Source organism: Branchiostoma lanceolatum, chromosome 13 (assembly GCF_035083965.1).
Source record: "Branchiostoma lanceolatum isolate klBraLanc5 chromosome 13, klBraLanc5.hap2, whole genome shotgun sequence".
In the NCBI taxonomy this organism is placed as follows: Eukaryota; Metazoa; Chordata; class Leptocardii; order Amphioxiformes; family Branchiostomatidae; genus Branchiostoma; species Branchiostoma lanceolatum.
In genome coordinates, this window is record NC_089734.1 from 19,048,369 (window position 1) to 19,055,931 (window position 7,563).

The window sequence follows — 7,563 nt, forward strand, 5'->3', positions numbered from 1 at the left end:
TAGGAAAACAAAAGTTGTTTTCACCTAAGGTGGCCGTCTTCCAAAAGACTGTTCACATACCAGAAAAACCGTGTAGAACTAGTTACATCCTGTTGTCACTTAGGTATTATTGTCAACTCTGCCGGCACATTCAAGGCGAATCACAAACATCTCTAGAGGAAAGATCTTAAAACTTTGTTCGGCATCAATCAATCACTGCACAATGCCAATTTCTGTGAGAAACAAACTCTTTGATGCGTACCTTAAACCCATTATTTTCTATGGCTCTGAACTATGGGGTTCGTTCAAAAGTTCAGATTCCTGTCCAATTGAATCATTTCATTTAAAATTCTGCAAACAATCATTACGTGTACCTAGGTCTGCTTGGAATTAGGAAGATACCCCATACAAGTGGAGGCTTCGCTAAATGCGCCAGCTGACAGTTTCAAGCAGATGCTTTCTCCTGCCAGTTAGATCTAGACAAATCTGATGTTAAATCTTGGGCGACAGGAATTCGTAAGTCTTTAGAGGAGAGCGGGTTTGCTTTCTTATGGCATCGTCCAATTCCATATGATGCAAATACGTTGCAAATTGTTAGTTCCATTGGCCAGCGGATAAAAGACATTTACTTCCAAACGTTTCTAAAAGAAATGTCGACAACAAAAATAAGTTAGGATCATAAAGATTATATATAATGATTGCAAACTACGTATAATGAAGAAAAATATTTAAGTAATGCAAATATGAGGGACAGGAATGCAGTCACAAGACTAAGAATCAGCTGCCACAAACTACATATTGAAAAGGGAAGACATACCCGCACTCCTTTAGAACAACGATTATGTAAACATTGTAATAATAGAAGTCATTTTGTGGTAGAATGTAGATTATATACCAAGAAAGAAATGAACTGCATAAGCTTGTACAAAACCCATTTCCATACTTCACACATTTAAGCACTGTTCAAAAATTCATATTCATGATGCGACTAGACAAACCTACCATTGTCTCTCTTGGCAGATTCTCTGTTATTTGCAAACACTGAAAATGCTTTTGTGGTGATGCCTAGAGAGAACAGTGTCGTCCCTTAACACTATCCCACAGGAACAGTTGTTTGTCTATCACAACCTCCGTTAGATCTAATCGGAAGTTAGCGTTAATCTTCATCAAACATACACGCGAATCATGACTTTGAATACGCATGTGCAGCGTCACATCTAATCATTATTACCCTACCGTTACATTCTAATGTTCAGCAAATCTATAGTTGGGGCCTAGGGGTTGGGATATACAGTGTTCATAGATATATCACTTCACTTCAGCTAACGTTCTTTTTAATTGACTCCGCAAATAAAAGAGTAATAAACTTAGAGCAGAGCTCACTGTTATAGACCACTAATGTCTAATGCACAGAGTTATTAGGATAAAACATGTGTATAACTTTGTCTTACCACACGCCCCTCCTACCGTTATAAGTCGTTGGGCAATTGTGACGTGACGGTTAGAACACACAGTAATACATGTTATGCTATCAAAGGTTTTAGTTAATAAGTAACATCACAATACTTTGACTCCGGATGTGCATGTTCCCCGGCGCACAGCCGTGTGACGTGTTGAATAAAGCCACGCCTACAAATTTCGCGTACAGCAACACCAACTTACAGGGCATATTTTTTATACCACCGTCATAATTTTCGTAGTCACTGCAAACAGTCATCTTCGGCACAAGGTAACGTTAACCAATGTGTTCTCTTTTTTGACAGTGTTACTCCAACTGTGACGTTACATTTGAACAACTTATGAACATGCGTAGTTGGTAATTGAGCATTACATGTTTGGCTCGAGTCTGGCCAGTATAATAACAGCCAAACCACAATGGAATATTCTACAGTCGCTAGTCTATATGGGTAAGCAGTTACACACGGTATACCAGCAACAAGAGATACTAGAAATTCTATGTATGATCTCAAGGTTGGTCCGTTCATTGATGCTAATCTATCCCAAGGTTAATTGTTAATAGATAAAGTCGCCGCCTTGCGAAATAGCTGTTATCTGCAATCACTTGACAATCATTGATTGAGAGTAGGGGTGGGTACCGATACAGTGTACCGGTCCCAAACCGGTCCAAAAAAAACGGTTCGGAAAAAATCAGTGGACCGGCCTATGGACCGTTTAGAAAATTCACTGTACCAGGCTACCAGCAGGTGGTTACATAACCGGTCTAAGAAAATACAAAACAGCAGATTTAACGAGTCGTGGTTGCTCTTTTTCGAAAACGTTATATGTGAATCCTACCTAGCAACACTTAAAGGATGAGTCAACAGACGGCGAGGAGGGTATAGTTGATTTTGGGACAAAATGCGAACCTAAGAAATTATATCGTTCCAGACATGGCCTTTGCAGACACATGCATACACTTTTACTCAATTAAATTTACACTCGAAATAAAGACACTCAAACAAACCACAAATTAGTTACTCGATATTTGTGCTTCTTGTGTGCCAATAGTTTACTTGCTTTTTGTTTCTTCAAGGCCTATGATAAGCTACATGTAGCAAATACTGAAAGCTGTTAAGCGTCTAACATATTGATTATTTGCTGGTCATAATGTTTATAGTTGTTGTCTAAGAAGGACAATATTGCTCTGAATCTTTTTGTGAGATAAAAGTTACGTTGAATACAGGGTTGCATGTTTTGGTACATCTTCGTTTTCTTTTTGCACATTAGTATGCACCGATAATTCTAATATACAATTTGAACATAACTTGTAGGACTCACATAGACCTTTACTTGTATCTCGCTCTCCAAAATATGGTGTACTGAGACGCTACTATAATCAGGTACAGGTACAGGTACAGGTCCGGACCTGAATGTTCTGTACCGGTACCCACCCCTAATTGAGAGCAAACATTTAGACTCTATCGTTAAACATAGCATCATAAGCGCAAGAATGTTCCATTCTCGAGATTTAGGGAGTTACCAGGATAGACTGCTTTGTTTACAAGCCTTCAGGGTAGGTCAAGAAGACTTCAGCTTCCCTCCTCATTTTACTTCAATTTTCTTCGCCCAGTTAAATATCGTCTTCAGTCCACTCCTCTTAATTAGAAAAGATCCTCCCTAGAATCTTAAACCTAACGCGTTTCTACTATTCTGGGCTGTAGGAATGTAGGTGCCAGGTACACAGTTTGCCAGACGAGACCAAAGCAGTGTGGGGAACACAGAACGAGGCCCTCCGATCAATTCGACTCACAGCTTGGGTGGAAAACTGGACGTTTACAGGAAACGTTTGTCTAAATTTTACACATCCAGCCTGAATCACATCAAGCCTCTCGTCTGGAGTGAAAAGTTTTCTCTTGATCTGTCTGATATAGATGTACTTTTAGAGTTTGAAGGAGTCCCAATAACGCAGGGAGGTGAGGATGAGGGTGAGAAACGACGATCTTTGTCTTCCATCTTTGAGTTGTAAAAAAGCACAGAAATCACCGCGATATGTATTGGTAGAGGGTCCATTAGGGTCTGGGAAATCTACCTTGCTAGCATCAATTGCCGTAAATTGGGGACTGAACCAGAGAAATTGGACTGAAAGGTTCGATTATGTTTTCCTTATACGTCTCCGGGAGGTAGAGGATGGAGAATCTATGGAAGACATAATTCTGGACCAGTGTTTGCCGTCAGAAGATGAGGACATTCACCGAGAGGTCATTGACCACCAGTTACACAAGAGTAAAGCTAAAATCCTGTTCGTGCTCGACGGATACGATACATGCAGGGTGCAAGAAGAAGAATGGGACTATTCCTAAGTTGCTCTCCGGAAAGATTTTCAAGAAGACTCATATACTCGTCTCATCGCTGCCCTCTAGTGGAATAGAGGAGAAAAGCGCACAGGAGTCATTTTGATGTGAGTGAGGTGACGCCCGATGTCCGAGACATTGACTTTTTGATGAGGTTAGGAGGGGTATCAAGAGTACCCCCGCTTCAAAACGCCATCCTCGAGAACAGATTATTTTTAATCACAAAACCATGCAAGAGTTCCTCGCGGCCAGGTACATGGCGGTCTTCCATAGCTGTTCACAGACCAAAATGCAAGAGCTGATTTCCACCATTGACGCTTCGCTGGAATACAAAACTTTACTACAGTTTCTGTGCGGTTTTAACGAGCAGACTGCCATCGTGGTATTCCAGCAAGTATGCAAACTGTACAATCATTTCCTCAAAGGCTATAGAGAAGCCCATTATGAAGGTACCGTTGTCGGTGAAACAGCAAGAACCTACAGTGACTACATGATTATGTGCCTGCTCTCTTTGCGTGAGAGTCAATCCCGGTATATCGTTGCCAATGTGATGTCTCCAGTATTTCACTCGATCAATCTCAGCCTCTGCGCCTCCTGCCGACTTAGTGCGGCACTGAAGTATCTGCTCCAAGTCGCAGGCAATGACGTTAGGCAGCTGAAGATCTGTTTCCTGAATCCTGGGGACGACGCTGCCGCCAACTACGTGACGTCATTACTGTCGCGCTCTTTCCCTCGTCTTCAGCTTGATGTCCGACTGTTCGACTGTCAAGTCGGGGCGGACAGGATGGGCATTTTGGCTGTGAGACTCAGAAGCGCCCCCTGTCTGCAGACGTTGTACCTGGAGGGCACGCATCTTGACGACGAAGCCGCTGAAGCACTTGCGCATGCGCTGTTTTATGTCCCTCTACTATAAGAGTTGGAACTATCAAACAATCAAAACGGTGACCCAGGAATGACAGCTATCTCCAAAGAAATTCACAACGTACCAAATTTGACATTCTTTGGTATAAATGACAACGACATCGGAGATGCGTCAATCGTTGCCATGTCAACCAGACTGAAACACCTTCCTGCTCTCCGGGAGCTACGTCTTGGCGGGAACAGCCTCTCAGTGTCAGGCATCAGGACGTTCTTCGCGGTCATTTCGAACATGCGGAACTTGGACACATTGGACTTATCGTCGTCCAGTAAAGACCCCGCCAGAATGGACGCAAAGACAGTGGCCTCTTTAGTCCAGGCCTTTCCAAGACTCACGGCACTTGTTATACTCAAGTTACAAAACTTAGCCATGAAGAAAGCACAACTTGAGAAGATCATGAAGGCTGTCGAGGAACATACCAAACTTCACAAGATCTGGTGTGTATTATCTATAATACAGGGGCCAGGGCATACCTTTAATATATTTCGTAAAGCGTAATCAGCTGTTTTGATTCTACGTAATGAATCGTAATCAGGCTACTTTAATTCAACTACAAGCATGATCAGATCGGTGATGGTTGAATTTAATATGGTATGCCACAGACTCATACATTCGTAATTAACTACCCCAGGGCAATTTGATATTCATATACAGTTATTTCGGAGACACAATTGTATGAAATAGAATCCACAAATGTGCAAGGAAAAGTCATTCAACAATTCCAAATGCTTCGCTCAAACTTTTTAAGTTTAAGGTATCTGCTTTTGTCCCGTCAATTGTCTTGTGATGAGACTTCTTATACCAATCTAATGTAAATTCCCCATAATTTTTCAGTCTCTGTTTTGATCAATCCCATGTCAGTTCTGTAACGTTACATCTCGACAGCTGCGTATGTGTATTTAGGGGTCTACATGTAATTTGTGACAAAAGACGGATTTTAAAACTAACTCTTTCTTACTTAATGTCTATCTTATTTTCATCTCAGGTGCTCCAAGAACTTGGTTGCGGAAGTCTCAAAAATTCGCGTACAGTCCGGAATTACACTTAACTAATATTAGTAATAATATGAACATTAGTTGGCACTATTTAGAAGTTTGTCATGACTGATACGGTGAGACGGTGCATGTCAGTGCCACAGCAAATGCAACACTGCAAATGTTATATCAACAGATTAGCAGATTCGTTAACACAGATGCAGCGTAGAGCTCTGTTTATGTGATCAATTTGAAATGTTTCCAGTCTACAAGTAGAGCGCAAAGCGTCGCCAATCTGTCTGAATTTGGCGTTAACGATGATATCTTCATGCAGACGCCAATGTCGGACTGGTCGGACAGTCTTTTCCGCCCCATAGCCAGACTGGACAGCTTTTCCGCTCTCCGGACTGGAAAGCTCTTTCCACCAACCCATTTTCTCACTGCCACCATGTAAATATAATCAAGATACATGTATTGTTCACCCTATCATACAAAATATATCCTGTACACTGCGATTGAATTTTTTTAGAATCAATCGCACTATACTGGATATATTTTGTATGATGTTTAAAAATATCAATTTCTCTATACCTAGCAATTGTGCAAGCAGTACAAATAATTCTATAATTGTAAATAGACAAAGCAATATTAGGGCCAATAAATGCAAAAAGAAAAAACTAGAGTTCCACGACCTCATACCTTCGCCAAATGATTTTAACCTCTATGACTGACGTATTAGGAGTGTTTCTCATCAATTATAAATCATACCAGTTGATTGTCTTAAAATATAACATGTCCAAAGTATGAGCTTAAAAAATTATGAGCAAAGAAGGTTATGCTAATATTCATCATCAATTATGCAAATGAGGCCCTTATTAGCATGATTTGATTTAACGATGTTCACATTCACATAACTTCCCGATGCCACAAAAAAGGATTCAATATATGAAATTGCAGTTATTTGCCAGTGTAGAATAATAGAAGTTATTCATTAAGTATGCAAATTAGGCCCACATTTGCATATTTGCTATCTATTAACAGTCCTCTCTCCCTCAGTTACAATTTGAATAGTCATATCATGAAACAAAGCGGATTTTTTAAAGTTGCCCCATTAATTATGCATCAGAATCTGATTTGCATAATCTGATTTGCATAATCTGATTTTTTAAAGTTGCCCCATTAATTATGCATCAGAATCTGATTTGCATAATTATCGTCCAATCATACTAAGCATCACACATGCTATCCACATACCAAAAATCATGACCATCCATCAAGGCCAACTTGTTATAGTATTTTCTCATTAATTATGCAAATGAGGTCTTCATTTGTATAGTTCATATCAATTGATATTTCTCTCTTCCTCAGTTACATATGTCCTATCATGGAATTTGGCGGATGCATAAACTTTCCTCTTTAATTATGCAAATTAGATACTGGTTTGCATAAGAAGTATCTAATCATGTACACAATCACTAAAGCTATCTACTTACCAAAAATCATTTCATTTCATTTTCATTTCAACTTTAATGCAGGCACCTGGCCCATACCATAGAATATATATATATATGGCCTCCGTCGGTCAGTATTGACCATGGTAAAATCCTAATTCACAACAGCCCTACAGCATCGACTATGGCTAAACAGCCCTATACGAGAATGGCAGTCTCTGCCACAAAAATCACATCTGTAAGCTGACTCAGTTCTGTTGCAAAGCTCTTTTCTGCGGATCCGCTTTTCTTCTGCGCTGTGCATCAGTCTGACTTCTCCTGATTTGAGCTGTCTGAACAGTGTGCATCTCCACCTGGAACGGTCACTTGCAAGGTTCTCCCAGTGCTCCGTATCAATATAGAATATAGAATAGAATATACAAAGGAGAGAAGACTACATAAAAAAAGAT

The 7,563-nt window shown here is 40.2% G+C and overlaps 1 long non-coding RNA gene across 1 annotated transcript; it reads left to right on the forward strand.

Moving 5' to 3' along the window:
- Positions 1–1,597: 1,597 nt before the first annotated feature.
- On the forward strand, positions 1,598–7,198 carry LOC136447277 (uncharacterized). The gene is made up of 3 exons (XR_010757698.1): positions 1,598–1,708; positions 3,141–5,126; positions 5,675–7,198. It is a non-coding gene; the product is annotated as an uncharacterized lncRNA (long non-coding RNA).
- Positions 7,199–7,563: the final 365 nt, after the last annotated feature.